The sequence below is a fragment of the Panthera uncia genome, chromosome A2 (assembly GCF_023721935.1).
Source record: "Panthera uncia isolate 11264 chromosome A2, Puncia_PCG_1.0, whole genome shotgun sequence".
Taxonomy (NCBI): domain Eukaryota; kingdom Metazoa; phylum Chordata; class Mammalia; order Carnivora; family Felidae; genus Panthera; species Panthera uncia.
Genome location: NC_064816.1, coordinates 77,396,937 through 77,413,879, shown reverse-complemented (window position 1 = coordinate 77,413,879; position 16,943 = coordinate 77,396,937). Strand labels below are relative to the sequence as shown.

At 38.6% G+C, this 16,943-nt stretch overlaps 1 protein-coding gene across 2 annotated transcripts in view; it reads right to left on the bottom strand.

The window, feature by feature from the left end:
• Positions 1-16,943, bottom strand: part of RELN (reelin) — a 524,894-nt gene that overhangs the window by 237,246 nt on the left and 270,705 nt on the right. The gene's annotated exons all lie outside the window — the stretch shown is intronic.

The following is a 16,943-nucleotide window of genomic DNA, read 5'->3' as shown; positions in this document are numbered from 1 at the left end:
TTGAAACAAATTCTGTTGAATATTTGAATAGATTAACACACTGGTCTAAGGGAAAAAAACACTTTTACATTTAGGAAGAAACTTAATACAATTGTAACCTTATAGAAAAATGTTACTTTTCTTTAAAGTTTATTTGTTTATTTAAGTAATCTCTACATCCAATATGGGGCTTGAACTCATGACCCCAAGATCAAGAGTCACATGTTCTTGGGGCGCCTGAGTGGCTCAGTTGATTAAGTGTCTGACTTTGGCTCAGGTCATGATTTTGCGGTCTGTGGGTTCGAGCCCTGCGTCAGGCTCTGTGCTGATAGCTCAGAGCCTGAAGCCTGCCTCTGAATCTGTATCCCTCTCTCTCTCTCTGCCCCTCCCCCACTTTTGCTCTGTTTCTGTCTCTGTCTCTCTCCCAAAAATAAACATTAAAAAAATTTTTTTTTAAAAAGGAGTCACATGTCCTTCTGACTTAACCAGCCAGGCACCCTGAAAAATGTTACTCTTTTTTTCAAAAATTCTTAAATGTTTATTTAATTTTGAGAGAGAGAGAGACAGAGAGAGAGAGAGAGAGAGAGAGAGAGAGAGAGAGACCATGAGTGGGGTAAGGGCAGAGAGAGAGGGAGACACAGAATCCAAAGCAGGTTCCAGGATCCATGCTGTCAGCATAGAGCCTGATGTGGGGCTTGAACCCATGAACTGTGAGATCATGACCTGAGCTGAAGTCTGACACTTAACCGACTGAGCCACCCAGGCACCCCGAAAAATGTTACTTTTAATTGTAATGTTATGGATTGAGAAAATCTTTGATGGTAGGTGCAGGTTAACGTGTCATACAGGTTTAAACATATCTTATTTAATTTGTCTCACACGAGGGAAGTCCACATGATAGTAAATTCAATGTTAGCATTACTGATAGTTCTATATAATTTTTTTTACTTTACCTTTTTTAGAGTGAAATTTCCTCTGATACAAGCTATCTTTCAGAGAGGAAAGCATGCACAGCAGATAGGAGAGGATGGGGGAGGCAAGCTGCCTAGGCTGCAATCTGGGCTTGGACCCTTCTTAGCTGTGTGACGTTAGGCAAATCACTCAGCTTTTCTGTGCCCAGTTTCCACATTTGTAAAACATAAATAATAATAGCAATCTCTTCATAGTACTGTTGTGAACAGTAAGGAGTTAACACATGAACAGGGCCTATAAAACAGTTCTTGGCTCATACTGTTTAAAAGATTTGCTATGATTCAATTTTTTTTTGTTTCACTTCACAAATTCATTTATCCTAGAAAAAGGAGCACATTTCTGACCATATTTGTCCACAGGCTAAATATTACATTGAATTGTTCCTTATCAAAGAACTTACAGTGCATTTTTCCTATGGCTTCTTTTATTTTGTGCCATTTCCAGGCTCTTCAGTGGAAATCCTATACATTCAACATGGAAATAAAAACTGAGACCAAAATGAATAAACTACTTGTTTGTTAGCATCACTGGTAAATGCATGAGTGGGGAAGACAAGAGTCTACCTGATAAGAAATGAAGGTGCTCTGGGAGAAGGATAGCAAGACAAAGCAGTATAAGCAGATACATTTCCTAAGGGCCACAGAATTGCTGGAGTAGAGTTGAAAATTTGGTTTTACAGTTCCTAGCATCCAAACAAAACAGAAACTCTGATCAGGTAGAGTTTTAGTAGCACTCATCAAGAAAATACATTCTAATAACTCAAGAGAAAAATAACGGTTGCTATGAACAGGTAGGTACCACTATGTGCATGCCTACTTTGCAAATGAGGAAACTGAGGCAAAGAGAAGTTGAGAAGTATACTGGGGGGGGGGTGGTAAATGAAATTCAGAATTAGACAGACCAGAACCCACACTTTTGGCCACTTCACTGTACTGCATTTGGTGAACAAAAACACACTTAAAAACAAACAAACAAAAAACAGTGCTACATTTTCACCTGGTCACAACAGGTTGGGATGGGCTTCTGTACTGCTACTTCTACTCAGGCTTATGACTTGAAGCCATAATGGCCGGTTTTTGGTGTAGAGAGAAAAGCCTGAAGGACAGAGCCACCTCTAGCCTAAATATCCCTCCAGTCACCAACTCAGCTCTCAGGTTTTATGGTAGGAGCTGAGTGACACTGCATCTAGAAGAAACATGTTTACTTGGGTGTCATTTCTCTGCAGGTTCCCTAAACATTCCTCCTTTCTCTGCCCTGCGGCCAGCCACCCAAGCCTCTGGACCCTCTTCCTACATATTTATTAAATCTATACGTTTCCTTTACCTTCATCACAGCCTCCTTAGATCACCCCCAAGATCAATGTGATAAAGTCCTAACTGGGTTTTCAGAACAAACACAAAGATTAACCTTCTCCCAAAGAGTTTCTTTGTCGTTTGCTTTAAAATCTATACAAAGGCATTTTAAAGAGATTTAAAAAAAACTGCATTCCAAAAAAAGCAATATCCTCACATTTCCCAATTTAGACAATTTTAATTATGTGAAAAGCATGAACCTGATATAATATGGCAACCAGGATTAAATTTAAGATGCCAGGTAATCCACATCTGTATTCTAAGTAACAATTTCTGTAATAACTCGTAAATCTGTTTCTGAAATAATCATTGCCATAGAGAAACCATTAATATTTACAAGTGTCAAACAGTACCTAGTACTTGTTATTTAATAGTGAAAGAATAAAAAGAATGGCAAGGCTTATTTCTCTATGGCTGCTTCCTTTTACTGTTAGAGCCTCATCACTGTAATTGTAAAAAATATTTTATTGTAATCTTAGTCTGATCTATGAATCATTCTCCTCAATTTAAAATTACAACCTAGGGGCACCTGGGTGGCTCCACTGGTGAAGTGTCCAACTTCAGCTCAGGTCGTGATCTCATAGTTCACAAGTTTAAGCCCTGCATGGGGCTCCGTGCTACCAGTGCAGAGACTGCTTGGGATTTTCGCTCTCTCCTCTTTTTCTGCCCCTTCCCCACTCGCACTTTATCTCTCAACATAAATAAACTTAAAATAAAAAAATAAAATAAAATTACAACTGAAATTGGTATCAACTTCTACCCCTGGTTATATTTAAATAGCTCTATCCCTAGTATAATTTAGAAAAAAATAGACAACTAACTTTCCACTTCTGTTACAGGAAGCCAGGCTAAGATGATTCATCTAGCAATCCACCAATTAATTGATGAGTCAACCAATTATCGAAAGTATTTCTTATGTCAGAGATACATGCAAACTCAAAAACCCAGTTAACATTCTTGTGACAAAGTCCCGTTTCTGTTGACTTTGGCTGTCATTTAGGAAACGGTAGGAAATGCATACCCTTTGAACCACCTTTCCCACTTAAAAATATCATTTAGTACATTTATTCAAGGCTCTTGTGGTGACACAATGGCAGTCTGCATGGCTCTTGTGTTGGCTGTTCCTTCTGCCAAGCTGACCCTCTTGCACAGTTCAGGCCTCTGTCCAAGGGTTATAGCTCAGAGGCCTTCTCCTAGCCACCTCCAAGAAAATGCTACCCCTCACTTGCTGACCCCTGACTTATTTTTTCATCACATTTATTATTCGCTGACACATTCATCTGTCAGCACCCCCATCAGAATGCCACCTCCACCAGGGCAAATATTTTGTCTTGTAAATCCTGTCTCTCCAGTGCCTTGAGAGCTGCTTCACAGGGAAGAGGAGCTCAGTGAACAGTTGTTGAAAAACATGGTTGAAATAAATCTAGGAAAGAATCTGTTAAATTCTAGGAAGAGAGTCTTTTGGAAATACGATACCATTCTCCTCCTCCTCCTCCTCCTCTTTCTTCTTATCTTTTTTAAAATGTTTTATTTAAAAATTAAATTTTTTTTCTCACTTTCTCTCCCATGATTATTTATTTATTTAAAAAATTTGGGGCACCTGGGTGGCTCAGTTGGTTAAGCGTCTGACTACAGCTCAGGTCATGATCTCATAGTTCGTGGGCTTGAGCCCCACACTGGGCTCTGTGCTGACAGCTCAGAGCCTGAAGCCTGCTTCTCTCTCTCCCCTCCTGCATTCACCCTCTGTCTCTCAAAATAAATAAACATTAAAAATTTTTTAAAAAGTTAAAAATTTATTTAAGTAAATTAATATGCAGTGTTATACTAGTTTTAGGTACACAATATAATGATTCAACAATTCTATACATTACTCAGTGATCATCATGGTAAATGTACTCTTATTATTATCTCTTTTGTGTGCTTTGCAGCAGATTAAGGAGATGGGGTGGACTTACAGCCTCAGTCTACTAGCACAGAGACCGATGCTCTTGTAGGAAGAGCCAGAGGGGCAGCTCGTTTGATCTCCTGTGCTGAGGTTTGTTTGGGTGACAACATTACATGGCTCTATTTAATATCTTTTCCTCATGATAAAACAAGCTACAAGTTTAAGTTAATCATAACTGATTGAATAAGGATATGGTAAGTATTTTGGTATTTCACTGGGGGCTGCCTTAACTAGAACAGATGTCATCACCATACTTTCAGACAGAGTGTATTCCTAGTTAACACCAGTTCATTCTTGTCACCCAGTCCTAGGATTTAGGACCCCGGTGGGAAGAGAGTCATGAAAATGAATACTCTCACTTTAGAAATGAGCTGCCAGAGGTCCAGACAGCCTCCACCACTTGCCTAAGCTTATGTGGCAAGGTCAACTGGCAGAGATGACTGTATGGCCTGACTCCTGATTCAGTGCTCTTTTCCCTTCCCTGTTTATACCAACAGCAAAAGTTGTTCGTCAATAAAAATGAGTCTTAAGACAAGGAAACATGCTGTATGGTATTAAGAGTGTAAAGAATACATGGTGTAAAATATCTACATTAAAAAAGCATTATTTTGCATTCATGATTTTAAGGACTAATAATTTATTGGGAATCAGAACACTAGCTGCAGCAGTATATAGAAATCTCCATGGGGCGGCGTCTGGATGGCTCAGTTGTTGGGCACCTGACTCTCGGTTTCGGCTCAGGTCATGATCTCACAGTTTGTGAGATGGAGCCCCACATCTAGCTCTGTGCTGACAGTGTGGAGCCTGTTTGGGATTCTCTCTCTCCCTCCCTCTCTGTCCCTCCTCTGCTTGTGCTCTTTCTCTCTCTCAAAATAAATAAATAAACCTTAAAAAAAAAAGAAATCTCCATGGTCTTACAAAGGAGTTCTGAGATAAGCAAAACAACAGAATATTAAGTAAAGGGAAGTCTGGAAATGACAATAAGTTTATCAGAATGTAAACAAAGATGCATCAAAATAACATATATCAATGGAATGCTCAATTCTAACATGTTAGTGTAGACTGTCACAGTGTAGATAGAAGTAGATTCACTATGAAGCTGATGAAGGTCAACCTTCAGGGCCCCCTCCCTTTTGTGAGCAACTTCCAAGGTCCTGGGAGGACCTCTAGTAATGTGCTTACAGGGCCATGTTTTATAATACTGGTCAAGACTGCCATCTGCATTCTGACTACTCCCTCACCATATTCCCCTCATGTCCGATAGTGTTGGAGTGGCCATGGCTGCTTTTGAGATTCAGCTAAGGCGAGTTGAGTCTGAAAATAAGGTTATTTTGGTTTAGTGTGATATGGTGAGGTACTTATGCAGGTTGCTTTCATTTTATAGTGTACACGTTCTCAGCATAGAAAGAGCTTCCAGGTACATTCCTTCTGCCTGCTGTGCTGACATACTTAGCACTGTGACTCAAGGACCATGGTGATAAATTCTTTAACAAGTGATGGCAATTCAAGAGTAATTATGCTTAGTGATTGTACAAGAAAAAGCCCTGAACTCTTACAGTTCATACCTGAAAGAAGGTAACAATTTTTCAATTTGATAATGATCCTAAACATTTAAATGATGTTATCAATAAGGCGTTGTGAAGGTAAAATGTTAATAATTACCAAAAAACCCCCTCTGAACCACGAAGCTAGAAGCAGAATTATCTTTCTATTCCCTTTATAGAAAATATTATAAAATTGTCATTTGAAGAGGTAATTTAAGAATATGCAGCCAGGGGGCACCTGGATGGCTCAGTTGGTTAGGCTTTTTGACTTAGGCTTTTTCCCACGAAAGAAAAAGTTAGCAAACAACACAGGCATTTTGCCTTACCTTCTACATTAAAAAGTCACCCCCAGGGGGCGCCTGGGTGGCTCAGTCAGTTAAGCTTCCGACTTCGGCAAAGGTCGTGATCTCACGGTTTGTGAGTTTGGGCCCCATGTCAGGCTCTGGGCTGACAGCTCAGAGCCTGAAGCCTGCTTCAGATTCTGTGTCTCCCTCTCTCTCTCTGTCCCTCCCCCGCTTGGGCTTGTCTCTCTTTCTCTCTCTCTCTCAAAAATAAACAGGCATTAAAAAAAAAAAAAGAATATGCAGCCAAAAATTTCAAGGAAAACAGTATCATAGAGCATTTCATTTAGTTAACAAAGATATTGTATTTCTGGATTTGTGATTTTAGAGTATTGTTAGCTTCTAAAAACTTGTAATTTGTTGTGATTTCTTGTCTCATTCTTTTTAAGTTTATTTATCTATTTTGAGAAAGAGAGAAAGCGCACAAGTCAGCGCAAGAGCAGAGAGAGAGGGAGAGAGAGAATCCCATGCAGGCTCTGTGCTATTAGCAGGGAGCCTGACATGGGGCTCAATCCTATGAATCACAAGATCATAACTTAAGCCAAATTCAAGAGTCGGATGCCCAACTGACTGAGCCACCCAGGCATCCCTTTTTGCTCATTCTAAATAAACATTCACATTTGCATCTAATTTTGAATGTGTAGTGCTGTGTATTTTTCCTCTGAGAGATTCTAGCCTTACCCAAAATTATATAAGCTTCAAATGTAGACTCACACAACCTAGACCCACCCCTGTTCAGAGCAGGTACTTCATTCATGTTCCTTCCTGCATTTCATAAATGTCTTAAATCACAGGTCCTAAAGCACAGAGGTCTAGATTACATAGTTCATTTTCCACTTTGCTTAGCATGGCATATTCAAGCAATAAATGTATTTTAATGCAGGACAGCATTGAAAAAGAGAACAAAAAGTTATCGTTTTCTTCTCTATTACTTAAGGCAGATCTGGCTCAATCAAAACATTCTTAAAAGGAAATGATCACATTATAACTGCATTAAGATTGATGGAATGACTTTTAAATAATTGTTTGCTTACACTGGACACGCGCCAGTCACGTTTGGCGTATGTTAAAGATGAACCTGAATGAAACCTACCTACAGTAACCTTCAGGAACCTGTAACTTCTGGGCCTTGTTTTCTGGAATATGACTGAGAAAACCTCAAAAAACTGTCAGAGTTCATAATGCCAAGAATACACAAGCCCATGAGCAAATAGCAATTATGTGCTAATGAATGAAACCCCTAGTAAGTGCATTGAAAACCTGTTCATTGCACGATAGCCCATTGAGCATAACATATGTGTGTGGAGGTTACAAATACCTTCTAGGGCCAGGAAGTTTCAAAAATTCCCAAATGAACATTTCCATTTCTCCTCATCCCTCTCAGATGGTTGCCTAAAAAACTAAACAGCTTAAAAAAATAGTTTAATTTGGTATAAAATCAAGGCCACTTAAAAAATAATAATATTCGTAATTTCTACTATGAAGCATTTAAGATTTATTTCCTTCCTCAGGATCACAGCCACACAGGTCCATAATCCCTTGAGGTAAGACAAATTTCAGGATCCAAGTTACTTACTTACATAATTAATTTACGGATGTCAGAAAGGTGATATGCACAACCACATGTTATGTTGCATCCCCAGCCAAGTCTGGGGCAATCCTCTGCAACCAAACACATTAGTATTTCTGCAATGAAATGCATGAAGATCGTGTAAGTCGTATCAATAAAGATTATAAGTAGCTTTAAATTATTTCAAATCAGGACTTGCTGACAGATGAATCCAGGTCACATTAGGCTTTGCCATCATGTAAATTAAAAAAAAATAGCCGAGTGGTTTTTCCGAGTTTTTTTGTCATTTGGAATTACAGATTAGGGACTGTGAGCCTGCATCTCCAGAAGCTCCCTTTATTTCCTTTTACTCTTAAAGTAGAAGCAAAGTCACATGGTTTTAGTCTCCCAATGCCTGGGCAGTTTTGTTTTTATTTGGTTATGCCCTTCTCCACAAAGCCCAGGACTTCACAAAGTAAATCAGAACAGAAACAATGGAAGGAGCTACTGTCGTCTTGGGAGGCTGCCGCTTTCCTCAAAGCTCTGCCTGAAAAACAAGCTGCCTTTTTAAATGTTGCACAGAGCCCCAGAAGGAGGAAAGAACTGATCTCACAGAATTTATAGAGGGGGCAAAGCACTGCCAGAAATCATGCCTCTGGATAGCAGAGCAGGGCCCATAAATACTGAAGGCTGGAGGAGTTATTTGGACGGAGCCCTGCTGAGGATTCCCGCAGCTCAACTGCTGCTGCTGCCATTACTCAAAACTCAGACCTCAGAGACAAGCAGGGCTTCGGGAGCTGCATGTAAACCACAGCATTTGATATAGAAAGATCATAAAGTTATGAAATGGATGTAATCTGGCTACTTAGAACTCCCTGCTATGACCGGTGCAAATCTTAACAGGATCAACCCATCTTCTCATCTTTCCAAGGTAGATAAATGGAAGACAGGACCATTAACTCGAGGTTGTAGTGAATGGAAAGAGAGAAGAGATGAATGGGGAGCTTTTACAGAAGCTTTTAAAAAGCTAGACACTGTCATTCCCAGGGGATATTACATGTTACCAGAGGCCAGGGCATTCAAGAAAGGGACTTGCCTCATTCTGTATTGTGACAAATGTGATGAAGAACCTGGAAATACTGGTAAAATAAGCAGTTCTGGCAGTTACCTACCCTTTTCTTGCTAAGAGTGATTTTTGAGGACAGTACTTCTCACTGAGGAGTAAATAATCTCGCTGTCCCCCAAAGCGTCAAGAAACACAGTGAAAAGCATATCTGCTATTTTGTAATTCATCTTCTTCAAAATAATTCTGCCATAAGCAAATCATAGATCATTATTATGCAGATGATCAATATTTCTATAGTTTTACAAAATTCTGTTCAAATATTTTACTGGAGGCAGTTGTGCATGTTAACTTCCAGTAACCACACTAATGTAAAACAATGATTACATTATACTTGGATTTTTATTTCCTTTGTTACTGAGACTGCCAGAAATATCTTAAGGGAATTAGCCCATGACATCAAAATAACCTACTATAAATAGAGCAGCATCTTGATAACATGCATAAAAGTACTACCTGATGAATAGTCATTAAATGATGACTCTCAATTTTAGGCACATAATGCTCTAATTTCCAGGGTAACTGGTTTAATGTTTCTTAGTTTTCATGTTTGTTTTTTATTTCTCTCCTAGAACAAAAACTTCAATTTTATTACCCTTTATGTACTGTGCATTATGTTTTGTTATGTGGCACATCTATATCTATTTGTTCCATTAGTTTGTAAATTTCGTAAAAATGTAATCATGTTACTACTCTAGTAGTGAGCTAGCTTCTTGCCTTATAATCTTTGAAACAAATTGTTTTTACTACATATTACCTTTCTGTAGATCAGTTGTCCACAGAGTACTTTGGAATGTAAAATTCACAGAAAAGGGGAAAAAAATCTACCTGAGAAGATGAGAATTTGGCCCCACGTGGACTATTTTACGAATTCTCAGACCATGGCTAACAGGGATGTTCTCAGCTGAGCCAAGAGTCTCCCCCACTCCTTGGAGGCATCTGGTTAGCTGTTTACCCCATGTCTCGCTGTGGCTAAGTCCTGCTGTGTGGGGCTGCTTCAGGCTCTCATAAAGTACAGGCTGGGATCGCCTGGCCTGTGTCTGTACGAAGACAGCAGCTCATGCCTTGCTGAAGTTCAGGGGCTGTAGCCAAAGAGGCAGCAGTCTGATTTGTGGGTAAGAAGCAGGGAAGGAAAAAATGGTTACTGTATCGGATAATGCTTTGTGGCAGCCCTGGGAAGCATCCTGGGGCTTCTCAGTCCCAAATGACAGGGATGAGAATTGTGACTGAAAGGAGCCCACAGATATGACTTTAATTAAGAACGGCTCCATTCCGCATGAGAGGAGATCCTCGAATAACTCTTGGATGTGTCAAGAGCAAAGGAATTCAATTTTGGTAAAATAGGATGACTGAAGTTGAGATAAATTATTATTTTATTAATACAAATTGTCAGCTTAGAGAAATCAACATGTCCAAAATCTTTGATTGTCCCAAAAGATCAATCAGTTAATCAATCACTTGAATATGGAAATAGAGAGTTTATGTCTCCACCTCTATTTTGTCCACCAAAAAATATCCTTTGAGGGGGGATTATTGCATATTTTTAGCTGAAGTAGCATATTTCAAGGACAGTACTGTTAAGGACCATTATATGGAAGTAAAATGTCCATTTTAAGCATCTACTGAAAACTGATATTAAGGATTAAGGGAGGCCAAATAAAGTACAACAGTAAAAATCCTCAAAAATATTCTGTACTTACACTCAAAACATATTTCCTTTAAACTCAAAAAACCTCTTCTGTGGTGTAGAAAAAGCGCTGGGTTTTAAAAGCAACTCGTCCTTACTTCCTGTTTTGTATTCATTTATCTTTAGAATGAGGCTACTGGCAATAATTTGTTTTGACCGACTTTGTTAGTAAACAGGCTACTGGATCTACAAACCTTTCTTACTGAATAAATGTGACAGTATGTGATTTATTGTACTTAATATTTTGCCCCTTAGTCACTTCCTTGGCTGAAATCCCCAAACATCATTAGGTGACTTCTTTCAGTTTATGGCAGATGGACAATGACCACAGGATATAAAATGAACAGCTGTCCTCCTCCCCTTTTGTACCTTTCTCTCTTTAAGTCCTATTCCCATTCTCTCAGTTCCAAAATATTTTTATTTTTTCCTCTTTACTGCCACTCCTATCATGAGAGAGAAAGGAACCAATTCTCTCCCAATTTATGGAATACAATGCTATTTTCAGCCACTTTTGGATGCCCACCCATTTGCAAGTTTCTTCCCAAGCCCATAGCATAGAACTTTCAACAGATCCTATGCTGGGAGAAACATAAGGAAGAGAAATGCAAAATGTGTCAGGCTTTGCCAGGTTCCCTGCCAAGCAGCCCTCCTTTTCTCAGGGCCAAGGCCATACAACCTAGCCCTAGTGCTTAGGTCTGGCTGATTTTCTAGGACTGATCCCCACCTTAGGCAGCAGGTGTTAAGTCCTGCCCCTCCCCAACCCCAGCAATTTGAAAATTCAGCATTACCACCCTTGCTGCAATTCCGGCTTTGACCTTGATCTTAAGGTCTTAGAATGGCCTCTGCCTTGTCTCCCTGCAGGCTTCCATCTCTCTAACCTTCATTGTGGTGATTAGCCTCTAAAGCAGTACCACACCTGCTCTTAGCAGTCTCCCTTCCAAATGATAAAGTCCTGCCACTGGACCTCCCTCTGTCTGGATTTTCCAACAGGCTGTGCTCTCACTCTTCTCTGTGGTCTGCACCCATTTCTTGGCTTTTTCTCACACATGGACCCCCCCAGCCCCCCACCTATTTGGTAAATAAAGTCCTTGCAGGTTGGGCAGTGTCTTGGGTTTGGCTTTCTCCACAGTGGATGTACAAACATCACATTATACATAGCATACATCCTAAAGGTCTCTCTGAAAGAAGAATCCTCAGTCAAGTGTCCTTGACTGATTAAAAAAAAATGAAGATTGCTGGCTTAGATCAAGTTCTAATATTGCCCATGTATTTCATTCAACATGCTCCCTCACCCCAGCAGTCGAGAATGAGTATAATATTAAGCACCAATGTGGAACATCACTAAATCTCTTTCCTAACCTATGAATTTAATAAAATACAGTCCACAGTGACTTAGTTCTAGCTGTAAGCAAAATTCTGCCCTATGAACAAAGGGGGATACTTATACACTACTTAGCCCTAAAGGGCTTTAAACATTTAAGCCTTAAAGGGTGAAAGTGGATGTGCAGAAATAACCAATGTATAAATCAAAGCAGAATGAAGTAGGTATCATCAAATATGGAGGAAGTGGAGATTCAGAGATATCAGGTTAGGCCAAGGAGCTTTCAAACGCGAGACCACTTAGTCTATACCAATTATCAACTTCTCACCCTATAGTTTACTGCTTATATCCTTCTACTAGAACAGCACTCGATAAATTTTAGTAGAACATAATTATGAATGAATTATGATATTTATCTTTTAAGCCTCATCAACGTGAGTGACAAAGAATTAAATATTTCAAAAGGGAAAGGGCACAGTATCTTTCAAACTGTATTTTAATTCACATGATGATAATTATTTAGTTATCAGTTTTAATAATTCAAGAACACTTATAATTAATCTCAACGATCTTTGCCAGAGCCTTATGCTTAGTAGAATTTTACACTGCTTGAGAACACTCCCTTTTATTACTTAAAATAGGAATGTGGGGTGAGGCGGGATTGAAATCATATAAAGTTTACTTAAGCTGGTCTTTTAAAATATGAAATCCCTGAAAAGGAATAAATCAAGTCCAGGATGAAGAAGCAGGATCACCTGAATCATAATCAGTTCCAAACCTTTACCGAATTTAGATAACACAGAAGTGTTCTATATTTAAAGATTTCAGTTTTTGTCTTAGTGTAGATCTTTGAAGATCTAAAAATCAAGTCATAAACAAGACTTATCTTAACATCTTTTATATTCAAGAATCTAACACTCAAATAAAACATGTTATTTAACCTTAAATGCAGATATATTAAACCAATTTCACCACTTAATTTTTCTAAACTTCTGTTATTTTATTAATATCTGTTTTGAGCTCATCAGAGATTTTGTCTCATCCTTAGAGATTATGATTTTAGAAGAGGTTTTCACTATTTCATAATAAATTCCCCAAGGTTTTACTCACTTACCAAGGAGAGTGACTCCTGAAAAAAATGAGAGTCTAATTTAGAAACAGAGCTCAGGAAGCTCACAGAGGAAATGGGCAAGAATTCCTACCAAGACACGGAGGGCTCGATTTCTCTTCCCTGTGAGTTAGCTGTTCTAAGAGTAGAGAGAGACTTTCTCTGTTGAAAAGAGTTCTGAGTAATTAAGATGTTTATGAATTAGGCTTGAGGGAAAAGCTGCTTCCCTTAGGCTAAATGCAGTACAATACCTCTTACAAGCAGTATTTTATTCACTATAACTGTTTAAGAAAAAATAAAGCCAGATCACTTTTCTTTTACAAAGCAATCTTCCAACTCACCAATAAGAGTATCTCTAACTTTTATAATTTTAATTTTCTAGTTTTTATTTTTCAAAATACACTCATACAAAATGAGTAGCTCTCATATATCTGAGACTCTCTGTGGCACATACAGTATATACAAGAACAATTTACTTCTAAGGACATAATCTGTAAATATAAAACATTTATAATTTAATGACTCTCCTCTGTCTTGAGATGGTTAAAAACAAATAAAAAGGCAGTAAAAAAGATGCATACACAAAACCCAAATCTTTAGGATATTCCTAAGTAAAACCAAAGAAAAAAGGTACTAATTTCATAAATTATGAACAAGTAGTAGATTCTAGCTAGTTCAATAATAACAAACTGATAAATTCATGTATATATATTTCTGCCCACGGGTTTCACTAAAAGCATGCTATACTGGTGATTCTATGTTTCCTTCTGGGTCAACTTTTCCACTGATTGAGGTCCTCAGATCACCATGTCCAAATCCTGTCTTGGCATGAAATGTCTGCATGGAACCAATTTAGCACTTGGTAGCAGATGTCTCTGCAATAGTGACCTGTCACTCAGGCAAGAAATACTTATGAGCATCTACTTATTTTGAGTCCCTGGGCTAGGGGCTGAGAATACCATGATGGACAAGACAGATTTACCTCCTGAGCCAAATTCTGTTCTTCAAGGCATAGGTTTCTGAATGCTTTACCTTTAATCCCCATTTGGCCTACAAATTCTATTAATATGAAGAAAGAGCTAGGCTAAACTAAACAAGCATAGTACCTGGCAAGATCTTATTGAGTGAGTCAGTGTAGACTTATATCAAGGAAGAGACAAGTTCGCTCTTAACACAACTATCCAAAAGATCTTTCTTAAGAATTAATTTCATTATATTTCTTTATTGCCCAGGAGAGAAAGAGGCCATTTCTGACTTCTATTGACTATTAAGTTTAAAACTCCCAGTGATGTATATTAACTCTTCAAATGGACACAATTTTCTCTGACATTGACCATGGCCATCCTTTGGCCAGTCTTTCTTCTCCGAGAGGACACTCATGTTCCCATCCTATACCTTGCTTCTGTCACTCTGTCTCCTCATCTGGAAAACCTTTGTCCTTTCCAATGACTCCAGTTGTTGGGGTTCAGGGATTCTCCTCTCTAAGAAGGCAGAAGGCCTGACCTGCTCTACTGACCTGCTCTACTGTGAAGGACCTGTCATCATGGGGACCTGTACACATGTTCATCTCTGTTTATAATAATCTGGCAGCTCTATAGAGGTTTCATGTTCTGTATGCATCCAGAGCCTTCTACCAAACCACTAAGCACTGTAAAAACGTTTTTCTTTCTTTCTTTCTTTTTTTTCCTTGTCTTTCTATAGTTAGAGTTAGCTCAGGAAAAGGCTGGCAGGCACACAGCAAATACTCAGTGACATGTTGTCAAGTGGATGAAGGACAAAAAACACCATCAGCACTTCCCTTGGACCTAGGACGCTGCCTGAGAAGGCAGTTTGGAGACACCTGTAAGATAATGGTTTGCAAGGGCATAATCTCAAATTTTTCTTCGTATCCCGGAGGAAATCTAAAGGAAACAGGTAAATGCCTGTAAGGCTAGGACCATAAATTCTACTAGGTGACCCTAATGAATCAAGTGAGGGTTATAGCAGATCAATGCTTCAGCACAGAAATAGATATGAGATCTTTCATTGGAATGGAAAAATGAGAAGTTCTTCTAAGAACATTTTAGGACACTTTTCCTGATGCTTTAGCTATTGATAACCCGATAAATTTCAGGTTCCCGAGTTGTGTTTTCAGGATGCTTTAAATTTAAAATTCATTTGCTTAAGGTAGCCTGTATATTTACGCATACATTTCTAAGTGTGTGCATGCACATCTCTGTGTGTATAGGTGTATATATTTAGAAAGGCCTGGGAGTGCATTACATGATAGAGTTTATTTGATAACCTTAGTAATCCAAGACATTTCTATACACATACCCATAGACTTGGTACTTGGGATTCCCTTGGATAATGCTTGTCATGGGACTGAAAATGTTCACAAGCACAATATAAAAGCTTCAAGGCAATAATTTATTCAATTGTGGTTATATGTCCACAATTGTGAATGCAATTCACCACTGAAGCCACAAATAATGACAGAATCCCCTAGAAAATTGTCTTTATTACATCTGAATCATCACACTACACAATGACCTTTAACATCCTAAAGGATTTCCAAGGCATTGACACTAAATCTAGCCATATTTAAACACACTCTTAGTACAGATTTGGATAATTCCACAACATACAAAGAAATATAAATGATTGTGTACATATAATTTTTTTTTTAGTAACACATTCAATATAATTTTTGACAGGAGTATGAATACAATGGCTTCTATTTGGCTGCATTTGCTATTTTGGTATTTGGTTATTGTGGGACTAAATAAAGCTGAGGATGAATTCATGCAATTATGACATCTCTCAAACCTGTGTGCATGCCCCCATCTAGCCCTCACACCATCCATGTGAACAGAATGATGCTACTCCAAGCACTCATAATGAGATACACAAAACCATTTTTGAAAAGCTCTGTCCACTATACTGAATCTACCACTCACCACTATACACTATATAACTAGAGGTTTGCCACTACATGGTTTCTTTTTTCTTTCTTTCTTTTTTAATGTTTATTTATTTTTGAGAAAGAGAGAGACAAAGCACAAGTGGGGGAGGGGCAGAGAGAGAGGGAGACGCAGAATCCAAAACAGACTCCAGGCTTTGAGCTGTCAGCACAGAGCTCGACGCGGGGCTCGAACTCACAGACTGTGAGATCATGACCTGAGCCGAAGTCAGACGCACAACCAACTGAGCCACCCAGGTGCCCATGAAACATATATTTTAAAGAGGATTCTCTAGTATACTTTCTTTGGTTAAAGATAGTATCTGAAATTAATATTCATTGCCCTAACAAAAAATTTAGAGTAAATACTTGGAATACAGATAAAAAGGAAAACATTTTCAGCTTTTTAAAAAAATATAAATAGCACAGTAAATTTAAACACATTGGTTCTGGTTAAGAAACTCTAAGTTACTTGCCTATCATGCTAGGGATTTAAAAAATTGTTTTTGTAGCACCCCAACTTTGAAAAAATGAACTTTGTTTGTTTCTGATTATAGAAGTATTACATTTACAGAAAATTTAGGATGCGCTTGCTGATAGATCAAAAAAACCCTCTCATAAAAAAAAAGCTCATTATTTTGTTTTTGCTAACGCTTTCTTTATGACCACATATGGACTTCTGAGTAGTCTGTAAATTGTTGTAGTCATGCTATCAATGTGAGAAGAAAACAGCTCAAACTGTAACAAGGCAGTTTCACATCATACCTACAGATGCTTAAATCAGGCTCTGCAGATGAGAAAGTGACATCTACATGGCTGGAAAAAAACTGCTCTGAGGCACAATCAACCAGCGTGAGCCCCTACCTTGTGATCAGGACGAGAAGGGGGTGGGGAGATTGGGGGGCTATCTGGAAGAAGGGGTCCCCAGGGCATAACTGCTGCAATCTTCATGTCATAGGCAGAGGCCAGGAAGAGGTTTCCATGTTACAGGACGAAGATCAATAAAACTGGCCCCCATCCAGAAAGGCAGTACCTTTCTTTAGCTACAACATTCCTACCGGAAACCTGTACATGGTACTTA